Source organism: Canis lupus, chromosome 10 (assembly GCF_048164855.1).
Source record: "Canis lupus baileyi chromosome 10, mCanLup2.hap1, whole genome shotgun sequence".
Lineage (NCBI taxonomy): Eukaryota > Metazoa > Chordata > Mammalia > Carnivora > Canidae > Canis > Canis lupus.
Window position 1 is genome coordinate 36,726,616 of NC_132847.1, and position 25,813 is coordinate 36,752,428.

At 41.1% G+C, this 25,813-nt stretch overlaps 1 long non-coding RNA gene across 1 annotated transcript; it reads right to left on the reverse strand.

Moving 5' to 3' along the window:
* Positions 1 to 1,169: 1,169 nt before the first annotated feature.
* On the reverse strand, positions 1,170 to 24,998 carry LOC140641469 (uncharacterized). The gene is made up of 2 exons (XR_012037991.1): positions 24,820 to 24,998; positions 1,170 to 1,437 (listed from the first exon to the last, which is right to left on the reverse strand). It is a non-coding gene; the product is annotated as an uncharacterized lncRNA (long non-coding RNA).
* Positions 24,999 to 25,813: the final 815 nt, after the last annotated feature.

The window sequence follows — 25,813 nt, forward strand, 5'->3', positions numbered from 1 at the left end:
TGCCTCTTGCAAGCCTTTCTTCCCTGCCCCAGACAGTGCTAGAAGCTACTCAGCCAGCACTCCCCAAGCAGGGGGAGTTTTACATACCTAGACCCCTTCCTGTGAATTCAAGAATAATTAAAAAGCAGGATGCTTGGGTGGTTCAGTGGTTGAGCATCTGCCTTGGGCTCAGGTCGTGATCCCGGGGTCCTGGGATCGAGTCTGCATCGGGCTGCCTGCAGGGAGCCTGCTTCTCCCTCTGCCTGTGTCTCTGCCTCTTTCTCTCTCTGGGTCTCTCATGAATAAATAAATAAAATATTTTAAAAAGAAGAAAAATTTAAAAGGGAGGCATGTAGACTATTCATCTATGCATCTAACTCAGTGAATGAAGGAGCCCTAGGTGTTAGAAGGAAAGAAGTCGGGAAGGCGGGCCAGTGCACACGTGCTTGAATGTGCCCCAGCCTCGCCAGCCTCTGGCTGCATAGGAGACCTCACCAACCTTAATACCTGAGCATGGAGAGCAAGGAGCCTATCCGGCCGCTCAGGCAGGAATCCAATCCTTTGCAAAGTTCCTCTGAATTATGTCTGCAGTTTTCGGGAGCGGCTCTCACCTGCGCTCAGGTCAGTGCTGACCACCACCTCTCTTTGTCCTTGCTAATCTAAGCCCCCTTCTGGTGTGATACCCCTGCCTCAGCAGCCCCCCCCCACCCGGGTCCAGATCCCCCCGGGATTTGCCCAGCGCAAACTCTCGATTCGGGCCTAAGGTAAGCAGCCTGAGTCCCCAGAAAAGTGAGACTGGGGAAGCAGGCTCCCTTGGCCCCACATATGACACTAGGGAGTGGGTGGGGGCTGAGGATGGAGGTGGGCTAGAGGGTCAGAGAGCTGAAACAGGTTTTTCGGGGAACACACAAGGCAGCCACTTCTCCCCTTTCTCCCTGGGGTGCCCGTGAGAACTCAGAGAAGTGGAGCTGGGGTGGGGTGGGCACAAGCGCCAGCCCCAGAGTCCTCATGCCCACTGCTAGAGTCTGCACTGGATGACAGTCCCCTCCTCCTCCGCGGGAAACTCCCAGGGAGCCCTCCCTCCAGGGCTTTTAGGCGCTAGGCGCTAGAGACACAGTGCCCACGGCCTTCCGGCTGTTTGATCAATAGCCTCTGAAAATACTGAGTCTTATGCAGACAAAAAAAAAGTATTTGTTCCAATTTTTTTTTAACTCCTGCAAAATTAACATGAAGAAATATTCAACTAAAATGTTTACCAAATGTAAAATTACATCAGCTCAAATGATATTTCCACATTAAGGAAGTTTATCCTAGAACATGGTGCATTTTCATGTGTTAGAATGATATGAGATGGGTTCTTCAAAGAGCTCTGAGAGCCTCTGAGGGTCAAAATTGACCATTTCTCCCCACAGCCTGGTTCCTCAGACCATCTCCAGCTTCCTTGTCTGCCAGATTTGTCTGAAAAGACAGAAATGCAATTGTAGGTACACTTCGGTGCTTTAGGAATAAAAAAGTTCTGTTAGAAAATGTTTGAATATACCCAAAAGAACGCAGTAAGCAGGAGAACCTTCCTCACTCTGATAGAATAATTGGCGGTGATCTTTGATGGCACAAGCACCTCCATGGAGACTTCATCAACTCTCACATAATAAGCTTCACGAGTCTGCTCCTCTTGAGGAGAAAATATGTTTTTAAAGGGTTTCATTTTTGGGCACCTGGGTGGCTCAGCGATTGAGCATCTACCTTCGGCTCAGGTCGTGCTTCCCCGGGGTCCTGGGATCAAGTCCCACATCAGGCACCCTGTAGGGAGCCTGCTTCTCCCTCTGCCTATGTCTCTACCTCTCTCTGTGTGTCTCTCATGAATAAGTAAACAAAAATCTTTTTAAGAAATAAATAAATAAATAACTGGGTTTCATTTCAAAGTGGGCTGGCAAGTCAACAGACAAAGGCAGGCACACATGGTACGGCGTCAACAGCAGTTTTTTTCTTCTCATCCACATTATGCAAAACATTAACTTGAAGTTCTTACCAAAATGTTTTCCCTTCACAACGTTCTCATTGAGAAGGAAACATTTGTTCTCCTTCTTTCTGCTGAGAAAGACCTGGAAGCACTATGCAAGCAAACACAGACTTGTGCAACACTGAAATGTACTCATAGCCATTTCCATCATTCTTTGTTCTTCATGTATAGTCACATGGTGGTGGCTTCTTCCTCTCTGTGCGACAAAGCAGTCTCTTTGCCCTAGAACCCAGTCAATGCCCACCAGACCCAGCTGACCTCAACTGTTAGCATTCCCCAAGAAATACTCCTTTCATCTTCTTCTATCTCTCTTTCATCCATTCCCTTAACCCTAGCTTTGTCCAAATCCTGTCCTCTCCCGCGCACCACCTCTTGCTAGGAATGAAGCCTCATTTTCCTCCCACAGGCTTTCTGTCTGGCGAAACTACAATAGCCTTCCTTTCTCTCAAGTCCCAAAACATAGAGCTTTACTCCCACCTTTAAGTTTATGCTCTTGCATATCATCGAGAAATTATTTCTGCTTATGTCTTATTTTGCTAATAAGATTTCTCAAAATCCCTCAAGGGAAGAACTGTGACTCACACATCTTTTCTATCTAGCACAGTGCTAAGTACCTGGTAAACGTGCATCGCCTGTTATTGTAAGTTGGAATTTCAGATCTAATGTGGGAACTGGCACTTCAGCTACTTGTAGGCTCACCCAGTGGGATTTCATAACTACATAAATACATATGCAGAGATTTACATTATGATACGGCAACAGTGAAGTAGAGCAGCATCTTTCATTATAGTCAACTTGACATGTTTCCATTTAAAGTAAAAAAAACTACCATTGCCATTTTGACCAATTCATTTATTAGAACCAGAGAGGAGTATCCCAATATGGGCTCATATACAAATATCTATGTCAGTGTTCCCCAAGGAGAGTGCATTGAGCTTTCCTTTTAGTTCTCCATGTCAGTATTGACAAATATACTCCTGGCATTTTATTCAATGAACTCCAAAAAGAAAGAAGAGAAATAAACAGTATTTTGTAATTTATCATTAGTTAAATTTGATGTAACAAGCAAGGTAGGGAAAAAATGCATCATTTTAGCAATTTTATCATACCCTCCTAGGAATGGAATAGTCTCTGAGAAACATTTTGATGAGCACTTGGAGTGTAAACTGAAACAGTAGGGATCTGGCTATCCAAGAAGAGCTTGAAATTGCTCTGAGGGAAACAAGGAAAGGAATTTCTTTGTTGTTTTAGAATGAGTGGGGGAGGCCGAGGAGAAAAAGAAGGGGAAAGAGTGGAGCAAGGACACTGCCTTGTGATAAAGTCCTTCTCCCTTTTCCCTTTGGAAAGAGACAAAAGATGACCCCAAAAGGATGTTGGGGAATTTGTTATGGACTTCTGTTTGTTTATTCTACTATGTGAAATATGACCCCTACTCCATAGGTCCCCCAAATCTGCCACCATGCCATTCAATTAAACCTCTGTATAACTCACTCTTAATAAAACTCAATCTCTAAAAAAACAAAAAACAAAACAAAACAAAAAAACTCAATCTGTATATAGTTCAAACTTTTCTCCACTCAACCTCTACCCGAATCAAATTCTTCTCCCCTCAATCTCTACTCAGTAAAGACCCCTCTCAATTTGATACTGACAGATGCTTTGAGTGAGGGTGGTTTTTTGGAATTTGAAGAGGTCTGAATTCACATGCAGGCTGTAGCAGTGTAGCTCAAATTAAAACACACATGCAGTTGTCAGAGAAGACCATCCAAATGTGAGTTCCTTGTAAATTTTCAGAAATCTTACTGGGGATGGATTTCTACAGGCCACAGCTTCAAGGCACTAGAATAAAGTATTGGAAATTAAAGAAAGATCTCTGGTTGATATGACAGTTACACACATTGTTTAAAATTTGGAATAGGCCACATAAAGACTCCACGAAAGTAGGAAAAAATCCTTTAGTCCAAGGTGATGTTTAATGTTGTCTATGCTTCTAGAAAAATCATTTCTAGCTATGAAGATACTCTTGATACCAAAAGAAATAGAAATCCTCCTGGAACCTGTGTGACCACCATGCAATGCCATTAGTACAATGTGAGAAGAACTCGAACCCAGGATAGGGCCTGAAGGTGCCCAGCCCAGAAAGCAGAGGTTGGAGAGCAAGACTATGACAATCAGCAAGTAGAAAAATAAGTCATAATCAGGTAGTCAGCAACAGACATTTATTTTACAGAGCATCCTTGAAGGGGTAATAAACCTCCTTAGGAATAGCATTCCTGAAATCTTTATTATTTATTTATTACCTTAAAGGGTACATCTGACATAACAAGTAGAATGAAGAAAGGATATTATCTACTACCTTTTGAAATGCCACTAAAATAAATTACAGGAATTAAAAATGTACAAATGCACAAAGACAAAAATTGGGGAGGAGACCACTGCCAAGGAGTGAGATCAACAAATTTTCAACAATGGAAAGCAGACAGGGGAGTGTTAGCAGCTCTAACAAAGGGGAGAAATCCAGTATCTAAGACAGAGAACAATGATTTTAAAAAACAAAGTCAGATCACCCATGGTACTGCGAAAAGGCTCAGAGGTAGACGCACCAGGAACCAGGAAATGAAATGAGATCGAGGAAGAAAAATCTGTATACAAAGTAAGGAATGATCAACACCAAGGGCCCTTTTCCTTTCTTCAGTTCCCTGCAGCCTGGCCCTGGCCTTCTCCCCTTTGCTTAGGAGACTGGAAATTTCATGTCTGAAAAATATAGACCAGAAGGACTCAAAATTATCAGGTAGTGGAGAGTAGGGCTGAAGCACATAGCTTTGGAGATGAAGAAAGGCCTTCATAGTAAACATTGGGTCTGCATCCCCTTGCCCTGCTGCTGGGAGCCATGTAGCCTGTAGGAGACAGTAACATATACTGATAGAAACTGAACAGCACGAAAGGGGAGAAAACTCGACATTGATAATGGGATTCTCTCAGTGAAAAATGTTAGATCACAGCCCTAAGCCCATGTACTCTTCCTCTAGATTCCAATAAATAACAGTGATTCCAATTATCCAGTAGTGATTTTTGTTTTAATGAGAAGATAGACAAGGATCTTCTCACCCCCAAGCAAAGTTGGTAGCCTTTCACTAACGCATTTCAAGACCTAGGATAAGTTGCAGTAATGTTCACATAGGATAAACCTATAGAATAATGAAACAGAAATGGAGTCCTATAAATACTGTCTGTTGATTTTTGACAAACTCAATAAGGCTCAAACTTGATAAGTCTGAGAAAAGAATAAAAGAAGGATATCCATATAAACAAAATTAACTTCATTGTGTGCATAGAATTAACACATAAGAGCTAAAACCACAAAGCTTCAAGAATAAAACGTAGGAAAAATTTCTCACTATCACGGATTGGCAAAGATTTTTCATACACAAAATCATTTTTTAAAAAACTTAAACTGATAACATGTTTTAAGATGAAATTTTTTAAATTTTTTTGAAAGTCATGTTAAAAAAAAATGAAAAGGTCAGCCACACAATTTGGGTGAAAATATGCAAAAGATTTGTACCCAGAAAAGAACTCTTAGTTCTCAATAAGAAGACAAATAACCCATTGTTTTAAATTAGCAAAATACTTTGACAACTCACAAAGGAAGCTAAACAAATGACAAAGAGGCACAGGAAAATATTTTGAATGTCCTTAGTCATTAAGGAATTTCAAGTTAATCTCAATGAGATATTACTACATACTCACCAGAGTAGCTACAATTTTAAAAAGTAACAATACCAAGTGCTGACAAAGATGCAGAGCAACTAGAATGCTCATACATTACTGGCAGGATTGTAAAGTGGTACAACCACTTGCCAATTGACCGTATACTTTTTCTAATTAACCATAAAATGCCATACATAACCCAGCAACTGCTCTCCTAAATATTTCAAGATTAAGTAAAACATACAACTATACATAAACTTGTATATGAATTTTATTACAGTTCTGTTCATAATACCTCCAATCTAGAATGTCCCTATAACCCAAATGTCCATGGATAAAGGGATAATCAAAGGTGATATATCCATATACCACTCAGCAATAAAAAGTAACAGATGTAGATACAATATGGATGAATCTCAAAAACATTATGGTGAACAAAAGAAATTGGACTACATCATGGATGATTCCATTTATATGAAGCTCTAGAACAGGCAAAACAAATCTGTGACAAAGAAAATCAATGTTTGCCTGGAACAGGGGCAGATTGACTGCAAAGGAGTCTGCGGGAGTTTCAGAGATGATGGAAATGTTATAAATCTGGCTTGCAGTGCTGGTTACCCAAGTGTACAAAACTCATCAAACTATATATTTGTATATGGGAAATTATTTTATTATACGGAAATTATACCTTAATAAAGTTGATTTTTTTTAAAAAATCTCTGATACTATCTTTTCCTTCCACTACTCTGCTCCTTGACAGCCACACTCTCAGAAGGGCTATTGCTTCTGAGCCCACTGTGAAAGTCAACGTTCTTTCTTTTTTGGTTCTCTTCCTACTTCACTAGCTGTTACCCATTAGTCAACTTTACTGGTTCTTCCTCAGCTTTCCAACATCTACTTGGAACTTCCCCAGACTTAGAAATCCTCTATTTTTTCTCTACACTCATTTGCTAGGTGATCTCATTTAACCCCTGACTTTAAATATTACATGTAAGCTGACGGTTCCCAAGGCTGACATACCAGCTGCCACTTGACATTCTACTTGAATGTCTAAAAAGTGTCTCAGACTTAAAATGCCAGTAGGAGGCTGAATAATGGACCTGCATAGATATCCAGGTCCTAATTCTTGGCACCAGTAAATCTTAACCTTGTATGTTAAGGATCTTGATATGGGGAGATTATCCTGGATTATCCCAATTGGCTCTAAATATAATCACAAATGTCCTTATAAGAGAGAAATAGAAGGAGACTTGACTATAAAAGAAAGCAAAGATATATTGACTAATGATGGCTAAAGTGAGACACAAGATTGCTGGTTTTGAAGATGATAGAAAGGGCTGCAAGTCAAAGGATGGAAAGAATAAAGTTCTAGAAGCTGGAAAAGTCAAGGAAACAGATGCCCCTTTAGAGCCTCTATAGAAAGCACATGTAGCCTTGCCTACTCCTTGATTCAGTCTCAGTGAAACAGATTTTGGACTTGCAACCTCCAGAACCGTAAGAGAATAAATTTTTGTTTGTTTTAAGCCACTAAGTATTATGTGGTCATGTGTTATAGCAGCCACAGGAAACAAATACAGTTCCTAAACTAAACTCCTAATCTCTCTCCTCCAAGTACCCATGCCATTCTGATTCTCAGCAAATAGCTCAGGCCCCAAAAATCTTGGATAAACATTCTGTGAGAGCAGGGACCATGTTTCATGCACTACTCTATCTCTAGTATGAAATAATGCCAGACTCCTAGGAGGTATTCAAAACGCATTCTCTGATGGTAGAATACAGAACACAGAAGATCACTATCATACCATCCTTAATATCCTAAAAGTTAATGGCGGATCCTGCATCCATGAAACAAGAAAGAAAACAATGCAACATTAAAAACCAGAGCACCTCACTAGCTCAATCAGTGGAGTGTGCAACTCTTGAGCTCAAGGTTGTGAGTTCAAGCCTCACAACGGATGTAGAGATTATTTAAAAATAAAATCTTCAGGGCACTGGGTGGCTCAGTTAGTTGAGTATCCAACTCTTGATTTTGGTTTGGGTGGTGATCTTAGGGTCATGGGATTGAGCCCCACATTGGGCTCCAAGCTGGGCATGGAGCCTGCTTAAGATTCTCTCTTTGCCCAACTCTAAATAAATAAATAAATAAATAAATAAATAAAATCTTTTTAAAAAATCAAAAATAAAGAGCTCTTTGAAATTGAAAAATGTCTAGGCTAAAATTTTTTAAAACTCAATATGAGGGTTGGAAGAGTACAATGAAAAGCCAAGACTCATATAGAATAAAAGAAAATCAGGACTGACTCCTAATTCTAACTCAAAATTAGGCTTGACACCTATGATCCAATTAACAGAAGATCCAGGCAGAGACAGCAGAAAGGAGGAAAGAAATTGCTAAAGAAATAAAGTTAAAAATTTTTCTAAAAGCAAAGGGCATGGGTCTCCCTGATGAAAAAACCCATCACTTTAAGTATCTTGCAATTTTATCAGTTGTACCTCAATAAAGTTGGAGGGAGAAAAAAAAATACCTAACTTATGAAACACAGTAAGCAAGGCCTTCAAAATCCTGGCAGATGTGAACAGAATTCCATACCAGGAAACACTATTTTTTTTTAAAGATTTTATTTATTTATTCATGAGAGACACACACAGAGAGAGAGACAGAGAGAGAGAGAGAAAGGCAGAGACACAGGCAGAGGGAGAAGCAGGCTCCACGCAGGGAGCCTGACATGGGACTTGATTCCAGGTCTCCAGGATCAGGCCCTGGGCTTAAGGTGGCGCTAAACCACTGAGCCACCTGGACCCAGGCAACACTATTAATTAATCAAGGTGTGGTGTACAATAAAGACATTTTCCAACTGCCCAAGAATTCAAAAACACACTTCTCAAGCAAGTTAATGCTTCAGAAAATCAATATATGGACAAGAAAGACAAGGAATCCAGAAAATAAGTGCTACAGGCCCAGAAAGAAAAGTCTCCAGGTTGAGTGAGGAGCCAGATGAAGATGGGGAAGATGGAAGTGAAGGAATCCACAGATTTTTTTTTCAATTGTTTACATGTTTAAAAAAAAGTATTGAAAGATGCTTGACAAATCTGTTCGGGCACCTGGAAAACAATCTATTAATGCATACATAGCAAACAAGGCAAATGAAAAAATAAAGCAATTATTAACATCGAGATTAAAAAGTTATACGAGAAAGGAAACACAATTTCCAAACATTACTTGCTTCTGCAGTGAACAACTTATATGGTCATAATAATGGAAATGCTGAGCGATGGTTTAACCAAAACTGTGGGTGCATCTAGAATATGAGAAAGGAGACCGGAACAGACTAAGCAATGAAGATGGGGGAGAGAGAAAGAGAGCCAAAGCCTCATCCACAATAAAAGAATAATGTCTAAAATTGGGAACAGATACAAACTATCAGCATAGGCATATCAGTTAGAAATACTATAAAAAATACTAAAAGAAACAACTAAAAGAGTTTAACGCCATCACTTTCAGGGAGGGCTGGGTTGAAGGGTGGGAGGAATGGGACGGGGGCTTTAGAAGTCCTTAGTCCTGTTCCATTATGTTTACATATGTACAAGTATTACTTTGATACAAGACTTACTGATAAAGTCAAAACTAGTAAAACTAAATAAAGAGCTCAGAGCCAAGATAGATAAAAAGAAAGAGAATTTCCCCCCAAATATAGTAATAAGGGCTGTGATGCAAGGGAGTGACGTCCCTCAGTCACCTAGAGTAAGAAGAGCCAGAGAAAAGGTAATAAAGGCAAGACAGAACAGAGACCATTTTCTAGACCCAACTGGCTCAGAGATTTTTATCGATCCTTTTGTGAGGAGACCAGAGAACCCTAAAACCAGATGTTGTTTTAGTGTCCTGCACATCTGCTTACTCCCATGTAAAAACATGTGTTTGGTTCTCTTCCCCCGTGTAGATGCAACCACACTCAACAAATGTGCTCCTCATCCTCAATAAGTCCTGAGGTCAAGAGCCTTTCGGGCATGTCATAGGTGGACACCTGCACTGGCCAGAACCAATGGACGAGTTCAAGGAGAGTTCCTCTGACAGAATGCTAATATGAATTGACTCTGTTTTAACCATACAAACACACACACACACAGTGTATGTTCGTGTGTGTGTGTTCTTGGGAGGGATTTTTTTTTTTAATTGTTGTCTTCTGACTCTTTTACTCAGTAGTTGCATGACTTCTTAATTGAACATTCACTTTTATCTTAAGTAGAATGATGAAGTGCAAATTGCGTTGCGTGAGCTGAGCAAAAACACAGAATGTCCTAGTCCATAGCGTGACTTGGAACAACAGATTATGATAATGCCATAACTGACCACAAAAGCAATTTAACCATTCCAGAAAATTGTTCTGATTTCAAAGGATGTGGATATATTGGAGACTTCTTACAGCTAAGACTCTATGTTATTGCTGTACAGCTACATCTTCATAAACATATATTCATTATTTAAAACAGCCCACCAAGCTTGAAGGTCTGCCATATATAGTTCATAAAATAAACTATGACTTTAAAAAAATAAAGCTTTGTTTAAAAATAATACAGTTGCTTTTTTTAAAAATCAAATTATGTTCAAAGAGTTGCTTGTGTAACCCAAAGGCAATACAGTTTTAAAAAAAATCTAATGGCAAACCCAGCATGTGGGCCCATACTAAGTCTCCAGCAAACCCTGGCTGGAAAGAAAACAGGCAGTAAGCTGGTAAACACAGAGGGAGGTATTTCTAAGTAAACTGGGGGACTTGTAAGCATTTTTAAAATCTAAAACCAAGGAGGCCTCTAAAATCCTTCCTTTCATAGTTACAAAAAAGACCATTTTGCAATAGTCATTACCAAGGCCTGTCCACCATGACTAATATTCCAGGTGACTTTGAAATTCCCGTGGCCCTGAGAAGCCATTTCAGTCACTTCTTGCCAGCAGACTGTGAAAGGCCAAGCATGAATAACTCTAGAACAACCCCAACAAAGCCTGTACCTCATGCGCAGTTGCTCCATGAATAGGCACATGCATGTTGACACATGGACAGGAAGTACTTAGCTATATCTGGCTAAATAGCGTGGAAGGAAAAATAAATAAATAAATAGTGTGGAAGGAGGGAGTTATCATGTGGATGGTTACATAGTGGGGGTTCAACTATTTAGTGTCAGGATAGCATGGTGATTCATGCCACGAACCCTGACACTCAATCTGGACTCAAATCCCAACCCAGCCACCTACTTGATGTCTCTGTGCTTCTGATCCCTCACCTATAAAATAAAATGATATCTCTTTCACAGGATTTTGTGAAAATTAAATGAATACATATATAGCACTTAGAATAGTGCCCTGCACAGAATAAAAACTACATGAGGATTGTCTCTCACTACTATTCTCAGCTTATATTTTTGTTACCGTAAAGTCTAAGCTAAAATATGGCAGATTAATGAAAGGGAACTGAATATGGTGCAGACAACCAAACTTTGAGGCCAAGATGGTCATGTCCACATTGGGGTGCCCAGGGGGGCTGGATCTCTGGGTCCAAATCCCACCTCCCCCAATTTTACCACTGGAATAAAATAGAAATTACTCTAGTAATACCCAACCTGAAAAATGTTGTGAGGATTAAATGACATTCCATCAGTGAAAGGAGCTGAAAGTGAAAGTAACACAGCAGGTGCTCCCTGAACAGTATTTTACTTTCAATTCCCTTACAAAAGTGGCAACCTACCAGACAGCAAGCTCCCCTGGGACTGAATTAGCTCAAGGGTCTTGTTTCCTGCTGTTGTCACCAATGCAGTAATAAATGGCTGCACTGAGTATATGCTCAGTCGATGGCAGCTGAGTGAATGAATACATGAATAAATGAACATACTAGCCGATTACTGATTAATAAATGAGTGAATATATTTGCAAACGGTATATTCCTATGAGCTTGTGCCATCCCTTACAAACTGATATTCAAACAAGAGATTTCACTGAACTGATCACCCCTAAGCAATTGATACAGATGAAATGTAATTAATATATGAGGTGCTGAGGGACGTCTGGGTGGCTCAGTTGGTTAAGCAGCCAACTGGATTTTGGCTCCAGTCATGATCTCGGGGTTGTGGGATCAAGACCCTTGATGGGCTCTGCATTCATTGGGGAATCTGTTTAAGGATTCTCTCTCTCTCTAAAGTAAATAAATAGGGATGCCTGGGTGGCTCGGCAGTTGAGCATCCACCTTTGGCCCAGGGCGTGATCCTGGAGTCCCGGGATCGAGTCCCACATCGGGCTCCCTGCATGGAGCCTGCTTCTCCCTCTGCCTGTGTCTCTGCCTCTCTCTCTCTCTCTCTCTGTGTCTCTCAAGAATAAATAAATAAAATCTTTAAAAATAAATAAATAAATAAATAAATAAATAAATAAATAAATAAATAAATCTTCAAAAAATATAAGAGGTGTTGGGAGTAACTACAATAACTAAAATAGGTTTGGGATATAGGAAATTATAAAAAGATTGAGATTAACCTAAATTCTGTATCATAATTCATATTTAGGCAAAACACTCTCTAAGAAAGCATGGCAAGACTTTATGAAGAATGAAAAAATTAAAACGGACAGAGTATAGGGATATATTTATGCATATTTTTCTGTAAATTAGAAAATATGTTTTCAATCCTAAAGATGTCTGACCTCGGAGATGTGGGAGTCCAACGGAAATTAAAGATCCACCCACAAGTGGTGTAGAGACCATTGAAGTTCCTCATTTCTCAGGTCAGACACCAAGACTCTAAGGAGTAAAGTCTTCTGTACCCAAATTGCAAATGAGAGAATGTTCGAAGCCGGCCCTGAGAGATTAGAGGAGATATTAGTGCATTTGTTACTCCTAGGGTGATACAAAGCTCAGGAGATAAATACCATCTGGAGAGCACAAGAATGCTAAGGGGTGTGCAGAATTAAGACCTAAGGATCCATGGAATGACCTCAGACCCGAGCTTATCCCACCACAACAGGCTCTGAAATAAAACCCAAAGAGAAGTTTTAAAATGTTTTAAGACACTGATTCATTGCTAAAATAAATATATGGCCCTTCCACATTGTTTCTCTGAAGAGCACAACATATATGTAGAAGTACACATTTCCATTTGCTTGCTAAATTTCTATCTCAATTCCTATTTACTGTACTTGTTTTGCACACATAAATGAAGATAGTTTGAGGTAAAGTGATTCTAGGGGTTGGATGATCTGAGAGAAAACAACACAGGAAGTAAAATTTACAGTAGGGAACCAAAGCCCTGGAGGGATACTACAAGAAAAGGAAGTGCACCTATCGTTCAAGCAAGATGCCTCAGTGAGTAGCCACAGTCAAGGTATGAACTGAGAGAGGGAGTGATCTTTATCAAGTGCAATGCCTATGTCAAGTTTCCAGAAGGCTCCGGGTACCTAATGTGCCAGTGTCAGGTACCAAACTTCTCCATCTCATAAAGCAACCAATTCTCAAACATTCTTGTTAAAGACAGAACGAATTCTAAATGATATGCCCCATTTTTTATGTTGTTGTCAATTAGCCGTCTACCGTTGTCTTTAAAAACATTCTCCCCTTCTTCTTGCTTTTAATGATAAAGATCCCTACATACAACTTTAATATCTTCATCATTTTGTGAAAAGAAAAACTGCATACCAAAATTGAAAAAAAAAAAAAGGATCATGATTCCTCCCTCATTCTCTGGGAAAATAATAATAATAATAAAAGAAGAGCTTTGTTTTGGTATCTTCTGATCTTCCAAACACATGAGAGCTGGAAATGGAATCACTTAAATGACAACTCAGACTGTTTCCCTTCACAAAACAGAATAATAGTGGGAACATTTTTGTGACTCCGAGGAAGCGAATGTTTCTAATTAGTGAACAAGATCAGCTGAGGTAGCTGCTCGGGGCATCTGCGCCTCTCATTAGGGACACTATCCTGTAGAGCAAAACCACCAAATGCCTGAATTCCGTTTGTGAAGGCTGCCACCTGCCGAAGGACGCGCGGTACTACAGCCGCTTCCAGGGCCGAGCGCGGCGGGACGGTCGGGGAGGGGGGCAAGGCAGGCGACCCTGCGACCCCACCCCACCCGGGGAGGCTCTGCGCCGAGAGAAGGCAGGACGGGGGGTGGGGGTGGCACTGGCTGGGCAGGTGCAGCTCTGGGTGCAGGAGGGTCAGCCCAAAGATACAGATGCAGTGAAACGCAAGGACACCTGCACCCCGAGGTTTCTAGCAGCAATGTCCACAGTAGCCAAACTGTGGAAGGAGCCTCGGTGTCCATCGAAAGATGAATGGATAAAGAAGACGTGGTCTAGGGATACAATGGAATATTACTCAGCCATTAGAAACGACAGATACCCACCATTTGCTTCAACGTGGATGGAACGGGAGGGTATTAGGCTGAGTGAAGTAAGTCAGTTGGAGAGGGACAAACATTATATGGTCTCATTCGTTTGGGCAATATAAAAAATAGTGGAAGGGAATAAAGGGGAAAGGAGAAAAAATGAGTGGGAAATATCAGAAAGGGAGACAGAACATGAGAGACTCCTAACTCTGGGAAACGAACGAGGGGTGGTGGAAGGAGAGGTGGGCGCAGGGTGGGGGTGACTGGGTGACGGGCACTGAGGGGGGCACTTGAAGTCATGAGCACTGGGTGTTATGCTATATGTTGGCAAATTGAACTCCAATAAAAATAAATAAATAAAAAATAAAAACCTAAGTCAAAAAAAAAAAAAAAAAAAGAGGGTCAGCCTTGAAAGGCTTTGTGCGGAGAAGGTAGATAGATACTGGGCCTTACGGGGCCACTAGGGTTTAGCAAAGGAGGAGAGCGTGAAGTGGAAGTAGTTTGAAGGCAGATAGAGGGAAGAGAGGCCACAATGAGGACAGAGTCCGGGGAGACTGGCCCTAGAGGAGCCTTTACACTGGACACTTGCAGGAAATGAGATGAGATGCTGAGGGCCTTGGGCTTAGTGCGTTAGGCTTCTTCCCCAAAGCAAAAAAGAAACCCCCAAATATTTACCAAGGCCTCTGCAGAGGAGCCTCAATTAAGAACACTGGGGTACTCATTTCAGAGTACATATGTGGACCAAGTCTTCAAGCTGTACACTTAAATTCACGTGATGCTATTTGTTGATGATACTTCGATAAAGCTGGGGGAAATGTAAAATTAATAAATAACCAAAAAATGTAAAGAACCAAAGGATTATGGAAACAGAGCTCTGTGAGAAATTACTGTGCAGATGGTAGACCTCTTGACTCTTTGGAAACTGTCTCAAAGGAAACTACTTGAAGATCAATGCAATGACCTGACAGAAGAGTGATCCTAATGCCATCCTAGGAGCTACACACCTGTGACTGCCCCCCAGATCCGTCCATATGGGAGCCCCAACCTTGCCCCCAAGACACTGAGGTCCGGATTCTTCCCACAAATGCACCTCTCTCTCTGCTCCCATAAAAGCAGAGCTCCCACTCATCTGTTCTAAATATATGAACGGGGACCCAACAACGCTCCTGGTGGGGGAACAAAGGTGAAGACAGAGAGGGTCCTTTCCCCCACGGAGCTTACGTCTAGTGAAGCATGGAGACAGTAATTAAGTTATTGCACAGATGCTAGTATGAAAGTCATGAGTACTCTAAATTCAAGGCTGTGAGAGCCTAACGAGGGGCAACTGAGCTAGTCCGAGGGCGGAGGAAGGCATGTAAGGGGATTCTTACTACGGAAACATTTGGGCAACAGGCATTGGTTACCGCTACTTGGGCGGGGGGGGGGGGGGGGGGGGGGTTGTGGACCAGGCCTTCAGGAGCACTGCTGCCACAAGGGGGCAGGCAAGAGCACAGGGTTCGGAGGCCTCAGACCTGGTTTCACATTTTAACAGCTGTATTTCTCTGGACAGGTCACTTGAATTCTTAGTCTCAGTTTGCTCGTGTATGAAATGGGGAAAGTAATGGGAATTAAATAATAAAATATACAGAATATGCAATGACTAGAACATAATATACCTACAGTAAATATTAGCTGATGTTATTTTTGGTATTACTCTCTGCTTTCCTGTTGGAGTGTGGACAGTGAGGAAGAAGAGGAAAAGAGAAGATTTGCATTTAAAGACTAGCGTGGCTGTATGCTATTTATATGTGATATGTTACTGAACTTATAAATTCCAGATAGAACATAGGATCCATTATGACACAGAAGCAAATAAAAACCAATGATACTATTAGAACTCTCTGTTAGCCATCTAGCTGGAAATTGAACCATTATGTTTAACATTATTTATGTGGGAAAATGTTTCTTTTTTTTATTTTTTATTTTTTATTTTTTATTTTTTTTTTAGATTTTATTTATTCATGAGAGACATACAGAGAGAGAGAGGCAGAGACCCAGGCTCCATGCAGGGAGCCCGACATGGGACTCAATCCCCAGTCTCCAGGATCAGGCCCTGGGCGGAAGGCAGACGCTAAACCACTGAGCCACCTGGGCTGCCCAGAAAATGTGTTTCAATCCAAGCTGAATTAACCAAAAAATCCTTTTAAATACAATGCATTTGTATTTTGGTGACAGAAGAATTCTATAGGTGAGAGCAATGTTTTACATACAATGGAAAGTCCCTGAAACATGGCCTAATGCCTTTCCATGGCTGTTGGCTATTCCACCTGGAAAGGACCACAGTAATACCCTGTCCAGTCCCTCATCACACCTGGGAAATTGTCATGGAAGTTACATGACTTACCCAGGGACAGGTAAATGCACCTGAAGGCTAAAGTCTCTTCATCAGTTTCCTTCCTTACATCTTATTGAAGTGCTGCCCCTATCTAAAGGGGATGTTTTCTCTCTTCTAAGCCTATTGTTATGTTCACAGGACCAGTGTATGTCAGGAAGAAACAAAAACAAGCAATTTGGTGAGCTCTGATGACTCAGTACATTTGAATAATTGGATAATTCAGAGAGATGTCTGGCTAATTTCTTTGAGTAAACTTAAGTGAATATCCTACCTAAAATGAAGTCTAGGATGTTAAAATGTTTTAACTCTTTCAGAACGATTTACAAACATGTGAGAGAAACCTATACCATAAAGAAAAGATGGGGAAAAATGTATTAAAATGTATAAAAAGTGATTCATTTCCTGTGAAGATGACACAAAGAAATGGAAAGACATTCCATGCTCATGGCCTGCAAGAACAAATATTGTAAAAATGTCTATACCACCCAAAGTAATCTATACATTCAGCTCAATCCCTATCAAAATACCAACAGCATTTTTCACAGAGCTAGAACAAATAATCCTAAAATCTGAGTGGAACCACAGAAGACCCCACATAACTAAAGCAATCTTGAAAAAGAAAAGCAAAACCTGAAGGCATCACAATTCCGGACTTCAAATTGTATTACAAAGCTTTGTAATCAAAACGGTTTGGTCTTGGCACAAAAATAGACACATAGATCAATGGAACAGAATAGAAAACTCAGAAATTAACTCGCAATTATATGGTCAATTAATTTTTGACAAAGGAGGGGCACTTGGGTGGCTCAGTGGTTGAGGGTCTGCCTTCGGCTCAGGGCATGATCCCAGGGTCCTGGGATGGAGTCCTACATCGGGCTCCTTGCAAGAGCCTGCTTCTCCCTCAGCCTATGTCTCTGCCTCTCTGTCTCTCATGAATAAATAAATAAATAAAATCTTTTTAAAAAATGGTTTTTTGGGACACCTGGGAGGCTCAGCAGTTGAGCATCTGTCTTCAGCTCAGGGTGTGATCCTGGAGTTCTGGGATCGAGTCCCACATCAGGCTCCCTGCGTGGAGCCTGCTTTTCCCTCTGCCTATGTCTCTGCCTCTCTGTCTCTCATGAATAAATAAATAAAATCTTTTTAAAAATGTGTTTTTTTACAAAGGAGGAATGAATATCCCAGGAAAAGGATAGTCTCTTTAACAAATGGCATGTGAAAACTGGATAACTACACACAAAGGAATGAAACTGGACCACTTTCTTATAGCATATATAAAAATAAATTCAAATGTAAATACCTAAATAAGACCTAAATAAGAGGCCCTGAAGCCATAAGTATCCTGGAAGAGCACAGGAAGTAACTTTCTCTGACATTGGCTATAGCAACTTTTTTCTAGATATTTCTCACATAAAAAGATGCTCAACATCACCCATCATCATGGAAATGCAAATCAAAACTACAGCGTAGACCCTACCCACTCCTGGATTCAGGAGCTGCCTTCAGCCTTCTCCTCTGCGAATGAGTTCCACACCCTAATGGCCCGACCCCTTGCCCACCGTGATTGCCAGCAGAGGCCTGAGAGGGGTTGCCACCCAGGATTTCTACTAGCCTACAAACAACAGCATGGCAGACATCCCCTCCAGCAGCTAGCTCATGGCCACTCACGATTACTACCAGCACTACTTGGGTTCTACTTCCAGTAACAGTTCCTGGGGAAGCACCTGGAGAACCTGCCCCTCACCACCCCAGTCTCCCCATGGCCAATCAGGGTCACTGGTGGGCAAGCTTCTTCTTTAGAAATCCCCATTCATGGCTACAGTGCTGGAGTCCCCAGAATGCTCAAAGTCTTCTCAGGCCTCCAGCTGTACAATCATCTGTGACTTGGCTCTGGAAGCCATGAGGAAGCAATCCTATGGCCAGCTTGGCAAAGCCAACAGCAAGCCTCAATCCTGAGTGGGCCATCACCAGGCTTCAAGAGGCTCTAGGCTCATCAGAGTCCCCCTTCCCCTCCTATAGACTAAGATAGGCTGCAGCAAGCAGTAATGCTTGGGTTCTTTTATATCAAAACAGCAAAACACCAAGAAGGAAGTTGAGAGAACCCCACTCTGTACTATCCAAGCCACACGCAAACCTTCATGAAACCCTGTAACTGTGTACTTAATACCTAGTGGAAAATAAACTCCAAGCAGCCAATAAAAAAAAATACAAACAAAAACAAAACAACCTGGATGCAGTATCTCCTCACATCTGTCAGAATGGCTAAAAACAAAAACACAAGAAACACATGTTGGTGAAGATGTAAAGAAAAAGGAATCCTTTTATACCACTGGTGGGAATGCAAACTGGTGCAGCCACTGTAGAAAACCACAGTATGGATGGAGGTTCCTCAAAAAGTTAAAAATAGAACTACCCCATGATCCAGCAATTGCACTACTAAGTATTAATCCAAAGAATACAAAGACACTAATTCAAAGGGATACATGCCCCCACACACACACTGTTACAGAAGCATTATATACAGTAGCCAAGCTATGGAAGGAGTCCAAGGGTCCATTATCTGATGAATGGATATATACATGTAATGGAATATTATTCAGCCATAAAAAAGAACAAAATAAGTTAATCAGAGAAAGAAAAAAATCATAGGATTTATGGAATATATGTGGAATTTAAGAAACAGAACAAAAGAGCATAGGGGGAAAAAGAGAGGGGCAAACCAAGAAATAGACTCTTAACCACAGAGAACAAACTAATGGTTACCAGAGGGGAGGTGGGCGGAGTATGAGTGATAGGTGATGGGAGATTAAGGAGTGCACTGGTTGTGATGAGCGCTGAGTAATGTATAGAATTGTTGAATCACTACATTGTACTCCTGAAACTAATATTACACTGTATGTTAACTAACTGGAATTAAAATTAAAACTTTAAAAATATGTGTTTTCTCTATTTTTCATATTTTCTCCAAGGGGTGTATCAATTTAACATAAAAAAGAAAGCCTTTTACTACATGAGACAGAAAAAAAAAAAGGCATAAAACAGACCCAAAACATGAGATTTCTCATAACTGAGGAAAAGGATACTCACTTTCCACAACTCTCAGTAATTTCTCTTTATACTCAGGCACCATGGAAATGCCAGAGGAACTGGGGTAAATATTTTTATTTTTTAATCATATCATCTGGAAGCAGTCCAATTCACTAAAAATCAATTCCCAGAAAACTATTTCAGTGAATCGCCAAATTAGAGCAAATTAGTTTTCAGGAAAAAATAAAAGGACCTAAAGCTGCATTATCCAATTGTTGGATAAAATATACGCGATTCATGTTATAAATAGCAGTGCTGACAGTGAGTGGACGCTCCGTGCTTCTCCTGAATTTAACTACTTATCATTTACCAGGAAAGAGTTCAGTGATTTCTAAGACTGTTTCCGTAAAGTGTTGACACTCACAAGTGCTCCTGAGAAAGAAGCTCTTTTTCTTACTTAGATGTTAAAACAAGACAAAGTATTGGATACTCAGATCAGGCTCACCAGAATCAAGGATTTTTTTTGCCCTTAGGTGTTATAAACAGCAGGGAGAGGCCCAGGACCCCTGATTCAGCTTCCCAAGTCCTTTCTTGTGTTGTTTGTCAATATCTAACATATGCAATCGTCACTTACACCAAAAAAGCTATCTCTGGCATCAAATATCTTTTTTATTCCTATAGTTACATAGCTGTGGCTGTCACACTGGCCCCAGCCCACGGGAGGCAGGGAGAGACTGGGGAGAGAGGCCGAGCACCCTAGATGGACGGCTGGCAGGTCTAATAATCAAGGGAACTTAACTTACAAGGCTTGTCTTGGGTGGCCGTGAGACGAGTCCATCTCCACACCCGGCTGCCAGTCTTTACAGTTTATTCAGAGGTCTCAACTGGGTTTCAGTTACATATTCAGTCCAGATGATCTCAATAACACATTGCTCTCTCCAGGCTATGTCCTTAAAACAGCTCCAGCCACAGGAATGCTGGGCCGAACGTACACTCCCAGGACAGGAGAGGACAGGGGAGGACAGGGGAAGGGGTCACGAGCCTCGGATCGCTGGAGTCCAGCTGGAGGGTCAACCAGCAGTGGTGTCCTCTCGATGATCTCCCCCAACTATAGCTTATGTGACTTTTTCCAGGAAGCCAGGCCCCATAAATCCATAGATCCTGGTCTGTTTACCATAATCAATTCTAGACAGACCAGGTACATTCTGCTATGCTAAAAATATTCCACAATTAAGACTCTCATCTTAGAAAGCCATTAGGGCGGCTGCCAAGAAGTCTGTCATTAATATGTTTATAAAGACATTTGACCAAGACATCTTTCTTGCCAGGGAGTCTCTCAGGAAGAGGGAGGCTGGGTTGCATGCCTGTGCCACCTTCCCAGCCGTCAAGAGAAAAACAATCTGTATTTATTTGCTTCTTTTATTAAAAGCTTTTCTTTCTCATTTCAAAAAAAAAAAAATTGAGGCAAAAAAATACAGATAATAAAATAATTTTTAAATGTTTAAAGTACTTAAATCAACATAATTCCTCATCCCTCTGGATAACCATTAAGAGACTGTGAGATATTTTTTCCATCTTTTTAATAAATGTGTAGTATTAATGAAATGACATCAGGCTAATGGTCCTTGAGACACATATAAATTATAAACAAGACGGGGAGGGGGATAGATTTCTAGAAGAGCAGTGAAAAAAGCTCTGCAAACCTCCCCAATGAAACAACTGTAACTAGTCAAAATTATTATTTTTTAAAGAATTTTATGCCTCTAGAAATTCTCCTAAGAGCATACAACACTTTAAGAGCCTTTAGAGAAATATTTACTCAAGAAAATCAACTAGATCTCAGTTAGAATAGCAAGAAGTGGTGGCATTTCCCTTCCCTCCAGCCCAACATGATGGAGACACTAACTCAGCCGGTGCAGCCTAGCATATGGGGTGTCCAAGTGCCCCAGCTCTCAGTGTGGGGCCCCAGTATCTCTGGGAGAACCAGGCCACCGGCATTTATCCCCCCCAACTTGGTTTATGTTGAGGAAGTTCTATCCCAGGCAAGAATAGCTGAGAGGTCCAGGGCTACTTTCCATCACCCTCAAAGCATTTAGACAGAAGCTCCATCCCAGGCAGAGCAGGAGAGGCAAGCTGAGAAGACCACAGGCTACTCCCCCAAGCAGCACCCAGCTCAGCAAGCAGGGGCGTCCTTCAGAGGGGCATAGACCATGTCCCTGCCCCAAGCTCTAAAGCAGTTGAACATAGACCTTGCCCAGAGACAAGCTGTAAGAACAGAGAGCTTAGAATCTCTCCCCGAAGGAATGATTTTATTTGGAACATGGTATGGGGAAGTTTCAACCCTGGGACACTGTGGGAGCAGTGGAGATTTTCATGGTAAGCACTTAAGAGAAGGCTGGTAACTTTATAAGAATAATAAGCTAAATGGTAGTGGAAGTTAAACAGAACGAAGGGAAAAGATAGCTAAAAATAACCCTCTTGGATCAAAACAAAACCTCAAATCCTGACCTCAAAGACATTTACTCCTGAGGAAGGACTCAAATTTAGTTAGATAAGACTGTAGACCAATTCAGATCCCAGCAGAGTGTTCCAAACAAGAGAGAATCCAGCTGGATATGAGTGAAGACTATTAGCTGGGTGTATAACCAGCAGAGGGGACAGGCTAACAGGAAGATGAGGGGAGAGATAGCCCAGGCCAGCCCTGCTAAAGCTACTGTCATCCCACAGGGACTGTGGGCATGCCCAGGGCTATACAACATCAGACGCTTTACCCTGGAGCACGGAAACTTTTAGCCAAGTCACCAAACAACTAAAAAGGAAATGACACATGAAAGTAACTTAAATCCAAAGGGACAAAAGAAAAGAAGCAGAGAGTAAGTAAAGAGGGTTAAGGTAACAAATACTACCTGTAAAGGGTTAAAAGCCCTGATCTATGAAAACTGGCCCTTCAGTTGACATTCTAGCTCTATGTTCTGGAGACGTGATAAAGGTAAGGGGTCTGACTCCACAAGGCAAATACAACACCAGGTGGGAGGTGCCTCTTCTGGCCTCTTGCACTGAGTGAATAAAGGCTGGACTGTCACCCCAGCCTGGCTCCTGTCTTAAACTGACCACCAAAACACCTGATTCCTCAACAGGTGGAATGCGAATTATGACACTAAGCGTCCATCCATTTGGGCATCTGTAACAAAGATACCAAGGACTGGGTGGCTTATAAACAACAGAAACTTATTTCTCACAGTTCTGGAGGCTGGAAAGTCCAAGATCGAAGTACTGGCAGAGTCTGATGAGGGCTCACTTCCTAGACCACCTGCTGTAACCTCATAAGGCAGAGGAGCAAGGGAGCTTTGTCAGTCTTCTTTTATAAGGGAACTAATTCCATGCATGAGGGCTCTGCCTTCATAACCTAATCACCTCCCCCATGGCATCATCCCCTAATCTTGGGGGCAGGGATTTCAACCTAAGAATTTGGGGGGAGGGACACAGCTATTCCGTGTATAGCGATAAGCGATGTTGTTTAGTGATTCAGATGAGCCTTGGCTGGTAAATTTCATCTGGGTTGGGGAAGGCTGTAAATGTGCTTTATTTTTTTTATATTTTTAAAATTTATTCAGTTGAGAGAGTGAAAGAGCCAGGGAGAAAATGAGCAGGGGGTAAGGTTGGAGGGAGAGGGAGAAGCAGACATCCCCCACCATCGAAAGACCCGCACTGAGCAGGGAGCCCAACAACACAGGGCTTGATCCTAGGACCCTGGGATCATAACCCAAGCTAAAGGCAGATACCCATGTGATTGAGCCACCCAGAGGCCTCTGTAAATGAGCTTTAAATCAGAAAGGGAGGTGTAGATTCCCTTGAGTATGGTGATTCTTGTTAGTGGAATGTCCTTTAGAGACCTAAAAGCTTATCGAGTTGTTATTTAAAAAAAAAAAAAAAAATTAGCCACTGTCAGATATGAGACGTCCAAGCAAATGGCAGCTCTGGCCTTGCCTGCTGTGGCTCTTCTGTCCTCCCCCAGAGCAAAGGAGCTGCAAGGTCTCCCACCAGAGAGGAATGCCTGATAACTGCCTTGCAGATGAGCTGGGGCTCCTGACCAACACCCCCCAAGCAGCCTGGGCCAAGGGCATTCCTGGCTGTCTAGGCTTTCAATGTTTAGTTGGCTCTAACAAGACCCCCTGCTGGACCCTGAAGACACACAAACTTTTTTCTATTACTTTACATAAAGCAAATCATACCACAAAGGCTTGCTTTGCCTGTTTTTACCACTTAAAATATGATGGCCATCTCTCTGGTATTAAATATTCTATATTAATTGCAATAAACTACATAATATCCATGGGGTGAATATACCATAATTTACTAAACCTGGTGTTGGGCATAAAGATTTTTTCCGGTTTTTCTACTATTTTGAACTACACCCTAAGAAACAAGTATGATACTAAACAGTTTAATATACACATGATTATTCCAAGGATATATTCCTAAAAATGAGAAAGCCATTTCTATCCTGCCTGGATTCAGGATAGTCCTGAAATTTCTACAGAAAACCTTCTATGACTATTTCTTTGAAATGAGTGCTTTTACTCAGCAATTCAATTCACTAGGTAAAGGCCTCTAGCCATACCTATTTTTTTTTCAATTATCTGGTACTGGATTTGTAAGATTAACTAAGTAGTAAATATCATTTTCCAGAAATTTTCCGTAGAATAAATCCACTTGATCCAGGCAAACATACTGCTTAATAGCTTTATAAATCTAACAGCCATAGCTTTTTAGTTAGAGTTAAGGAATAAAATTAATTTTATAGCCCATACATTTCTTTTTTCTTGCCAGTAAAATTGAAAGAAGAAGAAGTTTCTTTGGTTCCTGGAGCATGTTTATAAACCTCTTCTAAAATTGGAAGTAATTTATGACTGAATGTTTTGTACAATACAGCTGTGTATCCATCTGGCCCTGGTGCTTTATTACCTGATATGTCTTATAGGGCACTTTTAAAAAATTTCTTTTCATCCATAAGGCTTATTTAATTTCCCTTTGCGTCTGGCCTCAATAACTCCAAAACTCTATTTCATCCTCATGGCAAACACACAAAATAAATCCCATAATCCTGCAAGCAATCTTCCAGTGGTCATATTTATAAGGTCCATAAATAAAGGAGAAGCTTTGAAAAGAATTTTTCTTATATGTAGAATTTGTTCAATCCCATGCATGAGCTAAAAACTAACTGATATTGAAGTTGGCTTTTGTCCCAAGTGGGAATATTCCTTTTTAGAATCATAGATCTATCTGGAAAGAAATTGCCAACATCATACAGATGTTTCTTCTCCAAGAAAAGACTTTCTAAAAAGTTACTCACCATATTTTGAGGGGCAACACCAGCAGGTCAGTTAATTTAATAAGCGTTTATCAGGCTTTCTCTGACTTTTGAGCAAGTAGTAGGAAGAAAACAGTGATCGCCGTTGGTTCCAACAAGACTGACATGGAGGACTATCTTGTGAAAAGACCAGGAATCCTGAGCCATAGCTGCCAGGTGTATGCTGTGATTAATTACCAGAGTGGGAAAAAAATTTTTTTTAAAAACTACCAGAGTGGACCAGTGTGGGAGGTTTGGTACAGGCCCCAGTCACTGTCTTTGAGGACCCTCACTCCCACACTCCTCTGCTTCTCGCCTTGAGAGCACAACCATGAGAGAAGCAAGAGGAGGAAGTCATTTTTAATGCCTAATGTAAGTACAAATGAAGGGAACCCCTATCCACTGTGAATGCAAAATGGCAGTATACTTGTGAAATGGCATATCCTGGATCTTGAACTCAAGCAAAACCTGAGAAAACACAGCTAATTACCTTGGAGACATGGTGAACCCAAGAGATAGAGGCTGTGATCTACTTGGGTCACTCCACCAACCCATCTCCCACAGTAAAATCAAACTACTAGTTGGTCTCAATGTCAATGGGAACTATGGATCATAGTAATCCCCCCAAAAAGTAGGTGTATTGACTGAATTTGGAGAAGATGGAATTGGGCGTGTGAAGGGCTGCTTCCTACAGGTCTTCCCTACAGGGCATGTGAAGGACTGCTTCCTGTAACACAATGTTACACATTCTAAAGAGAACCGACCCACAAGATCGAAAGCCACCTATTTGAGTTTTGTTTAGTGTTCCTAGGCAACAAGGAAAAGAAATTTTAAATTATGAATTATCCATAACATTCTCTTCAACTCAAAGCATCTAACTAAATAGCTAATCATACCTACCATTATTTACTTAAAGCTTGGATTATTCTAAGCACACGGGTAAGCATATCATGAGTGATATCTCATACACTAAGTATCAAAACCAGCAGAGTATGAG